The sequence below is a fragment of the Prionailurus viverrinus genome, chromosome C1, assembly GCF_022837055.1.
Source record: "Prionailurus viverrinus isolate Anna chromosome C1, UM_Priviv_1.0, whole genome shotgun sequence".
Classification (NCBI taxonomy): domain Eukaryota; kingdom Metazoa; phylum Chordata; class Mammalia; order Carnivora; family Felidae; genus Prionailurus; species Prionailurus viverrinus.
The window spans coordinates 133,070,337-133,085,653 of record NC_062568.1 but is presented as its reverse complement, the minus strand read 5'-3'; the positions used below and the strand labels follow the sequence as shown (position 1 = coordinate 133,085,653).

The 15,317-nt window shown below is 42.3% G+C and overlaps 1 long non-coding RNA gene across 1 annotated transcript in view; it reads left to right on the top strand.

The window, feature by feature from the left end:
* Positions 1-14,193, top strand: part of LOC125172250 (uncharacterized) — a 66,450-nt gene extending 52,257 nt beyond the window's left edge. The window contains exon 3 of the long non-coding RNA XR_007154667.1: positions 14,080-14,193. This is a non-coding gene — a long non-coding RNA (uncharacterized LOC125172250). The remainder of the gene's footprint in view (positions 1-14,079) is intronic.
* The last annotated feature ends 1,124 nt before the right edge of the window (positions 14,194-15,317 follow it).

Here is a 15,317-nt window from a genome sequence, read left to right as displayed (position 1 = left end):
CCAGAGTGGCTGCACCAGTTTGCATTCCTACCAGCAGTGCAAAAGAGATGCTCTTTCTCTGCATCCTCGCTAACACCTGTTGTTGCCTGAGTTGTTCATGTTAGCCATTCTGACAAGTGTGAGGTGGTATCTCATTGTGTTTTGTATTTCCCTGATGATGGGTGATGTTGAGCATTTTTTCATGTGTCTGTTAGTCAGCTGCATATCTTCTTTGGAGAAGTGTCTATTCATGTCTTTTGCCCATTTCTTCACTGGGTTATTTGTTTTTTGGGTGTTGCGTTTGATCAGTTCTTTATAGATTTTGGATACTAACCCTTTGTCTGATATGTCATTTGCAAATATCTTTCCCCATTCCGTTGGTTGCCTTTTAGTTTTGCTGATTGTTTCCTTCATTGTGCAGAAGCTTTTTATTTGATAAGGTCCCAATAGTTCATTTTTGCTTTTGTTTCCCTTGCCTCTGGAGAGGAGTTGAGTAAGAAGTTGCTGCGGCCGAGGCCAAAGAGGTTTTTGCTTGCTTTTTCCTCTAGGATTTTGATGACTTCCTGACTCATGTTTAGGTGTTTCATCCATTTTGAGTTTATTTTTATGTATGGTTGGTGTAATAAAGTAGTCCAGGTTCATTTTTCTGCATGTTGCTGTCTAGTTTTCTCAGCACCACTTGCTGAAGAGACTGTCTTTATTCCTTTGGGTATTCTTTCCTGCTTTGTCAAAGATTAGTTGACCATTAAATTTTTTTAATGTTTGTTTATTTTTGAGAGAGAAAGAGAGAGTGAGTGGGGGAGGGGCAGAGGGAGAGGGGGACAGGATCCAAAGTGGGCTCTGTGACATCAGTGAGCCTGATGTAAGGCTCGAACTCACAGAACCATGAGATCATCACCTGAGCCGAATTCAGACAGTCAGCTGACTGAGCCACCTACAGGCCCCTGCAATTTATTTTTGTATAAGCAGCAATTTAATTTTGCAAATGGCTAGTTAACTGGCTCAATATTATTAAATAATTCCACAATTTTTATTAAATTTATTCAATAAATATACTATATTACATTATTACTTACCTTATAATATACCGAATATCTACATTTGTTAGGTCTGATTATACTAGTGTCAATGGCAAACTTTCTAATTAGCATAGCTTTCTAATGTATTTTCATATTTGATAAAGCTATAACTCCTCATTTTCCTCTGACTGTTCTTAAAATGTTTATTTTTACACATGAACTTCTGTCACTTTGTCAACTTGAAAAAAATATTTCTAGGTTAATTTAAGGAGTACTGGTTAGTTTATAATACCCTTTTCCTATCCAAGAATGATATATACTTTCTATTTATTCAAATATTCTTTTAAGTTTCTCAGGACTGTTTTAAGTTGCTTCAAATAGGTCCTGTTTATTTCATATTGTGTGAATTCTAATTCTTAATGACAGTCATGATATGGATCTTGTGGCAATGATCCATTTTGTTTCCCTTCTCTCCCCTGTGTTCTCCACTTGGTTGCCTCTCCGGTGTTCCACTTTCCCCACACTTCTGGCTCCCTGTTTTTTGGTCTTCCCACCTGCTCTTTCTTTTGCTTGTTTAGCTCAGAAGGAGGATATATGCAATGGACAGAAATAGACTTTGATAGTTTGTTTTTCTTTGACCATTGGCTACTTATGAAAGAATGAAAATGTTCCTTTCTGTATTTCCTTTCCTTACTCCTTCCTTACTCCTTTCCTTACTCCTTCAAATATGTTGAAAGAATAAGAAATCATTTTAACCAGTATGAAGGGAAATTTGGGTATGGTATTTTGCAAAGTATGGTCCAGAAAAATCCAGAAAAAAAATTACCAGAGATACTTAATAAAATATAGATCCCCGAGCCCATCCTCAGACATGCAGAATCAGAATTTTCAGATGCAATGCCTAGAAATCTGCATCTTCAATAAATACCTCAAGGCAGTGCTTCTTTGTCTGTACTGTGCATGTGAATCACATGGGCCTTGTGTTACAATGCAGATGCTGAGTCAGCAGGGTTGGGGGAGAGCTGTGATTCTGCATTTCTAACCAGCTCTCCGCTGGCAGTGATGCAGCTGTTCTGGCAACACCTTGAGTAGCAAGGCTATAGATACTTTTTTGCTCCCTAAATGTGAGAACCACTGAACTACCTGGAGTGGGGTGCTAAAGATAGAAAGAAGGCTTTCTCTGTGAAAAAAGGCCTTAAGAATATTCATTCCCCTGTGTTGAATGTGGAACCATGCCCCTGCTCCTCTTTTTTTCTGCTTCATCAACTTTAACCTATTCAACTTAAACCTATTCATTGTGGTTTAGTTCACCCTGTTTAATGAGCAAGTTTTGACAAGGGCAAGGGCTGTAGGAGTAGCCTCTTCCAAGCCCTTCCTGGGACCCAGCCATGACTCCTGGTGTGATGGACTTCGCCAAAGCTCTTTTATTGATGTGTAATCTGAGGCTTGCAAAATACAAAAGACTTCTTCATAGGATATCTGTGAATATCTATGGTGGAAGTTCTGGTGCCCATGTCCTTTTCTTCTGGACAGACTGAGCTGGTATGGTAAGTACAGTGTGGTTAGAGGGCCCCTGCCATTGGGATTTGACTAAAGTATTGTATAGATGACTTCTAATAAGCAGAATTACTGAATGAAGACTAAGTTTCCCTTTTCACCTTCACTTCTGACCACAAGAATGAGAACCTGAATGACCCATGAAACTCTCTGCTATGGCCTCTTCCAGCCCACAACGTCCTTCATTCTCCCACAGGCCTTGCCAGCACTGTTTTCCTACTGGCACCCCACATTTGATATGGCTTAGTAAGTCTATAGTTGTGGAATATAAGTTTCTGTTCTTATACAGCACATTGGTTTGTTTGTAGGCCACATCCGCCATTTGCTCTCCATAAACTGTATGCTAACATTGGTAAGTAAACAAGCCAGTCATGCTGTCTTTAGAATAAAAAAAATCCATACTGGGTATCAGTAGGGCTGCTGAATATGACTATGTGTTGTGAAACTCCAGAGGATGTGATTCACATTTGCAAATGGCCCTCCTGAGGTTCTGCAACATGGTGGCCCTAATACTAACATACTTGCAAAAATCATGAAATTGGGAGGCTAGTCTGTGTAGTAGGGGGATATTGGTTAGAGGAAACAACATGGGGAAGAAAAGAAACATATTGAGGCTACTCAAGTTTTTGTGCAAAAGAAAGTGTGTTTTCCCTTACAAATGACCAAAAATTTGAAAATAAGTGATAAGATTGTATTAGGACTCTTAGAATAACAGAAATTTAAATCAAGCCAATGAAATAAAAGGGGAGTTTACTGGCCTATGTAATCCAAGAAAGGATTGATCAATGAAATGTGGAGAGAAGAGTGATACAGTTAGAACCAGGAACTACTGTAACTAGAGATTCAAATGCTTTTAGAATTTTTTTTTTTTTTTTTTTTTTTTTGTGTGTCTCTGAATGTCAGCTTCATTCTCTCTGCAGGCTGCCTTCCTCTGTGTGGTAGAAAACATGGCCCACTGATAGCTCCCAAGTTTTACATTTTAAGTCTTTCATTCCTAGACACTGATTCTCTGTCTTGGGTCCAATGTGCAGAATCCCAAGGGAAGGCTCTGGTTGGCCTGGCTTGGGCCAACTGGCTGTGGCCAGGTAGGCAAGGTCTTGGAGAAAAATGGCAGTTCTTCTATAGGAATCACACAGTTAAAATGGAGTTAAGTTTGGAAAAATTCCCAGAAGCAAAGTCTCCTGGGCAGGCCACATAGTAAATGTCCACTATGAAGCTCATTCGTCCTTCTAGATACACTGTAATCTCAGGGGATTGCTATAGACCACATGAAATCCCATCCGTATTCAGCAAAAATGCGGCTCTCTTCTGGCCTGTGGTTTCACTAAAGGCTTTACCCTAATGTTGTTAGAAGGGGCAGCTGTATCACAGCAATAGTTGCTTATTTATTCACTGTAGTGACAGTTACATTTCATGGAGCAGCTGCTGAAGCCAAAAATGTTCAGCAAGGGCAAAATGTGATAAAAGCTCGATGCAATTTGCTTGTGCATTATTAAGTTTTAATTTTTGGTTCAGGAATAAATTTTGTTTTCTGTAGCTATTTTCAACTTGTTGCTACAGTTGAAAAAGAAATGAATTACTCCCACTCTACCAATTAAACTGGCTGGAAACCCCTCTTGGATTTAAGACCTGAATTAACTTTGAGTAGAAACACAGGCAAAGTAGAGTTTATTTGGGGGTGGAAGTAGGGTCCCACTTGTGCTAGGGAATGAATTTACAGTGGAGTTCACTTTTCTGCATCACTGTTTCTTTACCTGTAAAGTGAGAATAGAATTAACACCTTGCTGTGTGGATCAAATGAATTAATGAATGGACGGCACTTTGAATGTATAGCTCTAAATGTTAGCTAGTGTTGCTATATTGTTAATGTCATATTTTGTGTTAAATGAGCAATTTTTTAGTCAATAATCTTATTTACACATTTAAAAAGTAGAGTTTATTATAAAGCTACATTAGATGATGTCATGGGCAAAAGGTTAAGTATAGGGATCAAGTATAGGAAAACCCCAAATAGACAGGAGTCAGGAATGGATATAATCTCTCTTTCCCCGAGGCTATGTGGTTTCTTACCCCTCATTCTCTAGGTTGCTTTTCCATTCTCTTCTCAGATCAGCTTCTTCTCTATTCTTACTTTCTGCTCTCATGGCCCATGCTAGAACCTACTCATGGCTTTGGTTTTGCCCTCAGACCTACATAGTTCTTAGTTCCAGAGCCCATCACAATTTGGTACATTCTCAGTGTCAGTTAGAGTCTTGTTAGAGAACAGCTGACCAGCCCTTGGCTTTGGATAAAATGTTCCATTCTGGGATATCCCATGAGCTATGATCAAAGTGCAGAGGTGTTGAATAAAACCACCTGGGCCTGTCCCTTCAGCGAGGGCTAAGGCCCAGGCAATTGCCAGAGAGAGGACTGTGGGCAAGAAAGATGTCTGAGGCCATGTATACTACAAACGGCTATGAGTGAAATGAAGGTCCTTCCTGTTATAAATCCTAAGGATGGGAATGTTTAGTGCTCCGGGGTTACCATGTTGGTGGGGGTGCCAAACATGGTGTTCTAGAGGTTGATACCAAGCCACTCTCTAGACATAAACATGTCAGCGGGGTTACATCAAAAGATGATCATTCAGGAGAACAGCTCTTTAACATGTGTGAGCCTCAGTTTCATCTCTAAGAGTGTCTACCTCACAGGGTATTGGGATTAGGTGAGGACAAGCATCGTATATCTGAACAAGACACTTGGCACCCAGTAGGTGCTCAGTAAATGTTATCGCCTTCTCTTTTCTTTTCCTCCTGCTTATGCATTGCCCACTGTGGAAATACATCCATCTAAAACAGGCAGTTGAAATGATTTTCCTATTTTGTTGTACTTGAAAATAAATTTAATTATTTGTAAGTAATTGATTTAAATAATGTCTATCCAAACACCTTACTAGATTTTTCCTGTTTCTGATAGTAAAAGGAAAATCAGAACCACTTAATACTTTTTATTGATTTCTTGAGATAAATGCTGGTGTGACTTTGCAAGTGTCGTTTGTGTATTGAATTTGTAATAACAGACTACTTCAGGATTCTCTCCTAGTATGCAGCTGTCTCTGTAAGATGGTGGTGTTGTCTCTCAGACGCAGCCACCTGGAGAGGCAAGCATTTCCTAGGCTGCTTCCTGATCTCCTTCAGTATTCAGATAAGAGCACCTGGCTCTTTTACCTTCTTAGCCCCCCCGACTACACGCTGTCTTCTGGGTGAAGCGTTCTTACTCATCTCAAGACTCATGTGTGCAACTCTGTTCTTAATCCTCTCTTCTCTTTCCTCTGTGCCCTTTCCTCTTCTGCAGTTTTCACCTCTCCCTTAGGCCACGAAGCACTGACATTTGCCCTCATCTTAGGAAAGTCCTTGCAAACCTGCTGCCTTTTCCAGCTGCCCCTATTTCTCTTCCTCTGCCGAATTTCCATAAAGCACGGTATGGGTTGATTTTCCCTGCTTTCTCATGCCTCCGTCACTCTCAAACCGATTGACCATGATGTTTCAGCCCATCCACTCTACAGTTCTGCTCTCCAAAGCCATTATGGTCATCTAACGTTAAATCATATAACCTCCTATCGTCTGATATTGGTTACCATCTCTTTCTTGCTGAGATTTGCTACTCCCTTGGATTCTATGATGCAAGGCTTCGCTGCTTATTTCCCTGCCTCTGTGTGGACCTCCTATCCTCCTTGCCACCTCATATTCTATTGGTTTCTTTTGTAGGACTTGACATCATTTATTAACTTACTTGTGTAGTGTGTGTCTGCACTAGACCATAAGCTGCAGGAAGGCAAGGCCATGTGCGTCTTGTTCACCACTGCAACCCACTGATACTACCTTTCTCCTTGTCTCTGAGAATGCATTTGTCTCCTCTCCCTCACCCTCTCATCTAACGAGGCACGGAGGCCAATTCTACCTCCAAGTTATCTCTCAACTTGATCTGTACATTCCCATTTGTGCTGCGCAGCTTGGAGCTCTCATGATGGCTCAGCAGAGTTGGCTGGGGGATGAGTTGACAAATTGGTATCCCTGCTTCCAGTCTATCCCCACGCCACTCTGTCCCTTGCACCGCTATCAAGCTGACCTTCCTAAAACACAGCTTGGGTCACCTCACACCCTGCTGTGGACTTCAAATTCATCATAATAGGTTACTGAATCAAGTCTGTATTCCTTTCCCTTCATATGCTGCTCTCAGTTTACCTTTGATGCTTCTCTCCTGCTGCTCCCTATCCTGCTGACTTGTGTGCATATGAGAAACTGGGCTGCCATAAGCCTGCAAGGGAGGGGCGATGGGTCTACCTTATATTTCTCCACACTAGTGTCCATGCCACTCTAGAGGCCCAGGTTGCACCTACTTAATTGGGAAGGTGAGACAAACTTAAAAAATAGTATCTGTAGGACAGACTAGAGAAACACAATAGCTAAACACACGCAATATACTCAATATACTGTTTTATTCAACTTGGAATAAATATATAATAAATAAATAAATATATGTGACTCGGTGGCAGGATTAAAATAAATGTCTCAAGATTGAAATAGACAGTAAAGAACAGTGGTTGAGCACATAGACTCTGAAACTAAACTGACCGGATTTGAGAAGCAGTTCTAGGGGCGCCTGGGTGGCTCAGTCGGTTAAGCGTCCGACTTCGGCTCAGGTCATGATCTCACGGTCTGTGAGTTCGAGCCCCGCGTCGGGCTCTGTGCTGACAGCTCAGAGCCTGGAGCCCATTTCAGATTCTGTGTCTCCCTCTCTCTCTGCCCCTCCCCTGTTCATGCTCTGTCTCTCTCTGTCTCAAAAATAAACAAACATTGAAAAAAAAAAAAAGAGAAGCAGTTCTACCATTTACTAGCCATGTAACTCTGAGCAAGCCACTTAAACCCTCTGTGACTCAGTTTTCCTCATCCGTTAAATGGGGATGATGGAGTTGTGAAAATTACATAAGCGAATACATACAAGATGTTTAAAAGAGGGTCTGGCACGTAGTAAGCCCTATGTAACTTTTAGGTATTAGTGGTATTGAATCAACAAATATTCATCAAATATATACAATGGGCAAGGCATTATATAACCTTATCGGATAAGATATGAGGAAGAAAAGGGGGAAGGAGAAGGTGAAAGTGGGAAAAAATGTCTAGGATAATTCTCATTTTTCTGGCTTGCACAGACACTCAGTGAAATGGATACTGTTCACTAGGGAAACACAGAAAGAATAGCAGGGAGTAGAACCCTATGTGCTCGAGCTTTATTTATAATTTCCATTGGTTTATTCTTAGGCCTTTTCAACTAGCCATTACTTCTCAAAGTGGAGAACACACAAATGTATATATTATTTTGAAATAACTTTAAGGACCAAGAAGCGCATATCTTTAGGTAGGTTCGAAAAAGATTTCAGAAATAGGAAGAAGTAAAGGTTTAAGGCCCATATTCCCATTCTAAACAGTCCCCAAGAGAAACCATTGGTGAAATGAGAAAATGCACCAGATGAGGATAGGATAATGGTGGGCTCGCTCTACTTCCTATAAGTGAGGTATGACGTCAGCACCTGCTTTCCCCATTTCTCCCCATTTCCCCATTTCTCCATGGGCCCAGCCAGGGTCATGATCTAGGTCTGAGCTGCCTAGTCTCTGTTTTTCTAAGTTAAAGCAGCCAGTGTTTAGAGATAACTGATCGAACAGTAGTGACAGATACGGGAAGTTTCTATTGTTATGAATAATGATTAACTATCACTTCCTCAGCACTCCTGTGCAAGATATCATATTAAGTATGCTAAGTAAGTGAATATCAGTGCAAGATGGGGCTTACCCCCTCACTGTACAAATGAGCGAAGTGGGGTCACGGAGATTTCATAGAATGCATAAGATCTCACAGCCTGTTATTGTTGCTAACAAGCTGGCAGTGCAACAAGGCTGACGAGGAACCAACTGGACACTATGATGTCATTCCGATTCCTCAATCTTTTTTCAGATATTGATAAAATCAAGTGATTTCTACACCTTGTGTCTTCTCACAATTTAACTAACTCTGTACCTGACAATCTTTAAAAAGACAAAGTATAATTTTCAGAGACAGTAGTGTGTCCTTTTGAACCCAACCCACTCAGGTTTTTGAAAAACATGAACATTGCATTGAGCTGAATTATTTCTTTTTTTCCCCCTATCTTGATCCTCATGTATATCTCTTTTTAATACCCCATTTAAAATAATGTAGATAGAAAAATGGTGATGGCATCTTGTCTGTGTGTGTGTGTGTATTTGTGTGTATGAAGAAAGAAATCTACCTAAAATTTCCACCCTCACGGTGGTTTGTGAACCCACACCTTTTCTTCCCACTGAGGTTAAAGAAAGAATAATCACACAAGTCTGGGGGGTTATTCTCCCGCTGGCTAAAATGGCCTGGCAAATACCCTGAACAATCTCTCCCCTCTGTTATCTCTGAATCCTCTCACATGCTCCGCGTTCTGCTTCTGGACAACCCAGATGCTCTGGGCTCTGGCTTCGTCTCTGCCTAACATCTGATTTGAAACACTGCACTGAAGCCATCTGCTGTATTTGGGGAATAAAGGCGTGGGGGTGAGCAATGCTTTTACAAATGTGTCCAAATAGGGCAATCGAGAGAAGGATAATAAGACGGGGTTGCCTGTTTGGTGCCGAGCCCTCCGATCGGCTACCCGGCGACTTCTCAGGGTATTTGCGTTCTCTGCCTCACGCCAAGCTTGCCTCGGCTTGTGCATCTCACTGTTCCTTGGCAGTACGATATCTGGAATATCCTCTGACTAAACTGAACATTTTTAATGGCGAAATGAGAATTCTGAAGTTCAGAAACAGACTGTGATGGATTGAAAAGTTGCTATTCTTGAAGGATGCGCTTGAGTTCCTCAGCATCCTTTGTGACATGCATATCTGGAACAGCTATGATTCTTGTTTCCTTCCCTCACCGTGGACCCATTTCCAACCGAGCTGGATGTGTGCCCTTTCCAGCTCTGCGCGGGGATTTTGGTGGGCTGTTTGCAGGTTTTATTGAACATCTGTAAATCCTCAGCTTGGGTATGCTTCCAGCTACTACTTTAATCTGTTCCTGGGATGCAGCGCTCTAGGTTTTTAGCAGAGGGGGCTGGGGAGACATCTGTTCGCTGCTGCAAGTGGAAAATCGAATGGTGAACTCAAGTTTCCCATGCGCGAGGGAGCATGATGAGGAGCCCCTGTGGGACCTCAGTTACCTTCCTTAGCACACTACGCTCTCTTTTTCCAGAGAAGTGAAGTCTCTGAGAATCATGTTTTTCAAATTATCGTACATGAAGCACACAGGGCTGCATGGGGCAGGGAAATCATACATAATTTTTTTTTTCAAACATTCTTTCTGCAAGAGGAGTCTGAGAGTAGGGAGGCGTCTGTGGGGCTCACGGAGACACCTCATGGAGACAGGGTGAGTGAGCGGGGAGAGGATGGGAAGGCGGCTGGCATCACCTGGGGCGGAGGAGGGTGCCGAAGGATCGGGCGGGTGGGCACAACGGGAAACCATGCCAACCAACATCTGTGCTGTGTCTCTGTGCCAGCTCTTGGTGCTTGACTCCTCGTGGAGGCTGGATCTGTGTGCAGCCAAAACCTGTTGCATTGCTGGCTTGTGTGTGAATTTTCCAAGGCTTTGGCTCACGTACTCTGCAGCCTGTCCACAAAGCACGCTGGTTCCACCCACAAGAAAAGCGACTCACTCAGAACCCGCTGCTGTCCCAGCATTTCTCCTGGAAGCCGTGTTTGTCTCTGGATGGTGTCGGGTGTGTTGATTTCCACCCGACTTTTCAGCATGTTTCTGTCAGTCTCTCAGGAGTGAGTGTTTGCTGAGATTTTTTTTTTTAATCATTCTACAGACATGTGAAATACTCCCACAGTTTTTCACACAATCTGGGAAGTTCAAATATTCTTCTCTAATCTTTGAAGACACTGATAGTCAATTTAGAACTTGAAAATCCCAAAATCTCAAGTCAAGAAAAAAGTTTTTCTTCTAAAAACAACAACAACAAACCATTAATCAAACCCGCTGGACATTTAGGCCTCCCCACTTCCCTCCACCCCTTAAGAAAGGACACTGCAAGAGTAAACTGAAGCTACTTTGTGTTGACCCTGGCGTTTTCTTGCTATCATCTGAATACTTAAAAAATGCGTATGTTAATGGGTTTGCATTGATAACCTCCTCTCCTGGCAGGAGTGCCCAAGGAACTGTCCTTTTTTTTTTTTTTTTTTTAATTATTATATAAGTGGGAAAACTTCATTTGTTTCTTTCAAACCCAGAAAGAAGACCCCCAGACTGACAGTTTCAACTTAATATATGAAAATAATAACACTAATGAATGTCATTAACTGACCGCTCTTCTGGGCCAGACCCTTTATGAATGTTGCCTTCAATCCCACAACATCCCTTCAAATCATTATTGTCATCCCCATTTTTGAAAAATAGAAAAATCAAGGCTCCAGGTTACGTGAATCGATGAAGTTCACGTAGCTGCTGAGTGATGGGGTTGGAATTTGAACTTGGCTCTCTCTCAATCCCAATCTCATGATCTTTACTGATGTCTTTCTCCAGCATGAATTGCATTCTCTGAGAGGACTAAGAATGTCAAGCAAATTGTACTTGGGAGACATTGGTAATTAGGGCAGCAGAGGTAGTAATCACAGCATTTGCTTATTAATTACAGAGCAGTGGCCCACTAAACGCAGGAACCGTTACATGCATTATCTTACTGAGTTCTCCCAACTATAGAGCCTGTCTTCCTCGACCTTTAAGTTGCCCTAACACAGTGATACACCTTGGAGTCCTTGGTAAGTGCCAAGACACGGCACAGTCATCTACTGCCATTGCCCAAGACCCGGGTTCCAGGATACTCCTCCTTCATGCCTGCCCTTCTTCTGTTTGGTTCTAGTCCCCCAGTCTCAGCTCCAAAGAATATCCCTTTTCACTTTCAACCCTGCTTTTGTCTTTTTGATATATTAGCTGCTATTGTTTGTCTCTGCTGGACCCCCAACACCAAAGACTTTGGTTGCCACTCACTCTGGTATTATTTGACTGGTCTGGTAGGACAGCCCACCCAGAATCAAATTAAATTGGAAGGTCAGGTCAGCTGGGAAGCTGTCAGGGAGGAAGCCCTACCCAGACTCAGCTTAAATTGGGAGGTCAGCTGGGTCATTTCCTAGGGTGTCAGTAATTCAGAGCACTAGAATATTCCTGGGCTCTAAACTATCCGTGGAAATATGAAAAGATAGAGAAAAATGATATTTCTGGAACTCCTCTCAGGGTTAGGAAACCACAGAGAAGCTGCTTTGGAGGGGAGGTGATGAGACACTGAAGGTAAATTCTTGAGTAGTTTAGCAAGAGCCCAACTGCTAAGAAAAAAGGGGAGATAGAATTTGATAGACAGCAGTTGTTCTTTCTCATCTCAGCCCTCAACATCTTCCATAGATAGTGTCAGACAGCTATTTTTTAAAAAATAATACCCGATTAAGGACCACCAAATTGTTAGCTTGCTAGGTATCCAGTACATCTCGGTCTAATGCTAACTCCAACAGTTCCAGAATCTAGGTGTTAGAATTAGGTTCCTTGGCTAGTACTCAAGTACCAGTTCCTCCTCCTGTGAAGCATATTTAGACTAGTTATAGACATCACCATCATCATCGTCATCATCACGTTTTCAGATGAGGAATTCTGAAAGTATTTTACCTATAAAATACTCAAGGTTTTTCATCCAGGAAAAAGTGATGGCTTCTAAAACTATACCTTGGAAGGGAAACTAACACTATTCCAAAAATCTAACAGTGGTCATAGAAGACTAGAACTGGTCTTCCATATTTCCTGTGAAATGAACTGCCTCTGTATCTCTTCCCAGTATGTTTGGAATGCTTCTTTCTCTCTTTTGTTTCCCATTGTTTTAAAGTAGGCTCCATGCCCAATGTGGAGCCCAGCGTGAGGCTTGAACACATGACCCTAAGATCCAGACCTGAGCTGAGATCAAGAGTTGGACGCTTAGCCGACTAAGCCACCGAGGCACCCCTTGGAATGCTTATTTCTTAAAAGCATCCTAACTTATGCTGAGAGAAAGTGAGTTATATTACTGCTTGTTCTAGAATATGTTCTCGATGAATAATAATAAGCACATATGTATCTATAGTGATGACACTTAAAGGACATTTTTATATTCTTTCTCAATTGCTTCCATCTGACCAAGAGTAACGTTGGGTTCCCTTGGTTGAGGAGCATTTCCATTAAAGTGTCTGAAGGGTTCTTTTGTTTAGGGCTAAATAACTGAGGGGAAGGAACTCAAGATGACCTAAGAAGTAAACGCTACACATTACATCAAGAGTGAACTCAAATTTAAATATATTTTTAAAATTCAAACCATATACAGGCATCCCTGTGGTATGAGAGTTCTGATGCATTCTTGGAGCTCTAGATTGGAGGTGGTTTGGGGTTGGTGATGCCCTTCTTTGGCCACTTTTTAATCTCTCCTCCGTGGCTGTGTCTCATTCACAACAGACTCCATGGCTGCTGGGGCTGGAGGCAGTGTCCTGGGGACGTCCTCTAGGAGTGCTGGTCCTGGCTGTTAGCTGAGTTCTGCCCACTGGATTGTTAAGAGAGAAGTCCGGGGTCCACGTGGACTGCAGGGCTGGTTGCAAAGTCATGGACCCACTGAGGCAATGTAACACATAGCTCGTCTTTCTTTACCTGGAGAGTAAAGCATGTTTCTCTCTTTGTTCTACCTGTTGAAAATTAACAAAGAATAATAATCTAGGGAAGACCCTTGAAAATAAAAAGAAAGAAAAAGAAAAAGAAAAAGAAGAACTAGGAAGGAAAGAAGAAAAAAAGTGAGGCGGAGCCTAAGAAAGCAGACCCAGACCTTTGACCCTTGCTTCAGCCACCCGTGCTCTGTCATTATCTCGTTTCCTGTACTGAAGTTCTTCTGAATCAGATTTTGATTGAAAAAGGAGTCTATGACAAAGATGAAAAAAATTAAAAACCATTTATCTTGTTCAGTCCCTTCATTACACACATGAGTAAAACGTGCTCTAAGCAGGCTTTAATAGCTAGGAATATCAGAAATACCATGTATTGTCTTCTCTGCTTGGGGCTTAGTAAAATATATTGTGCATTATAATGATGACCTGTTATGACTAGCTACATGGAAGTTAGATATCATCTGTATTCACACAGTCTTTCCAGAAAATATTACTCCCATCCTGTGGCAGGAGTGCTCCATTCCCTTGTGCGGGTGAGAAAAATTCCTTGGGAATAATAATATCTTCTCCCTTAGAAGTGCTTCCTGTATTGCAAAGTTGCTGCCATATGGTTCCTGTAAAGGTTCTGCCAAAATCCCTGTGGTTCTCGCAAGAGCCTCTACCTCCTCTGTTCTTTTAATCTCCTGCTGTGGCGGCAGACATGGGAGAGACAGACAAGCTGCAAAGGGAAGTCGATGAAATGAAATTAAAGCCCTACAACTGTGTTTGTGTCAATGTAGATGGGGGTCCCCCCTCCTCGGTTTGCTCGCAGAGGTGGGTGTGAGAACCTATAGGAGTGTCTGGAAGAGATCCTGCGGAAGTCATTTTGCCCAGAGCTGGAGGAGAAGCAAAAGGCAAGTATCAAGTCTCTGGAAGGCCCTGGTGGGGAGATAGCAGAGGGGGGTGGGGGCTGGGGGTGGCATTTCAAGGGGGACAAGCTTCGTGGAATTTTTACTTTCTAGAGGGAAGAGAACGGTAGCTGGAGGCTGGTCTGCATTTGTAAAACAACATAGCAAGACTACCATTCCTGACTCTGTTCTGGCAGACGGGGGAGAAACAGGCTTGGTGCCCATGTGGGGACTGTTTTTTTTTTTTTTTCTCCTTTCATGATGGCTTTGAGTCCCTTCTGTTTCTTGGTGAGCTGTGTTTTGGTTGCTAAGTTGGGTGTGGATTTGTTTTGTATACCTGCAAGTGCATAGTTTTGTTTTTTTTTTTATCTTTAATAATAACTTATGTGGATCATCTGTTTCTATTTTGCTATCGCTGTTCAAAGTAGGTAAGATAAAAACAGAATTTTGGTATCTGCAACTCATTCCGAAAATTGTACTGAAGAAATGAAATTCCTAGCCTGGGCTTGCTGAGACTGACAAGCCCATTGGGGTTTATGTTTCTGACCTAATATCACTTCCTTCCCAGCTGTCGAGATGTGGACCCATCAGAAGGTTTGCCACACGTGTTGGGGAGCAGAGAGGTGAGACAAAGGTCGCCTGGGATAGCACGCATACCGGTCTTCATGCTAGCCAGAGGTCCGTGCGTGTAAGTTCTGTGGGTGATCTTCCTCCGCCTTGGCAAGTGATTGCCACTGCGCGCTTCTCCACGGATCCTTCTCCTGCGCCGGCTTGGGGATGTTGTACCTCTGATGTCGCTGGTGGGCCCGGGGCTTCCGCCGGGTTTGACTGAGACAGTGAACGGCTTTCACTCCCCCCCCCTTCTCTCTCCCCTATTTGAATTGTCTGTGTGTGCTTGAAGATGAGGTAATTAAATACATCCTTGAAGGATACAGAAAGCAATAACACTCCTCTCCTTGCCTGATTCTGGGGGAGCACAATTCCTTAAACTACCAGGTTGGCTTGTCAAATGAGTTATTGTTTTTCAAAATATAGCCTGAACGGCATCCGTTATAATTAAGGCTTCTGGCTTTCGGTTTAAAGTGATATTTGCCAGTAAAAGCCTGCCAAAAAATAAATAAATAAAAGCG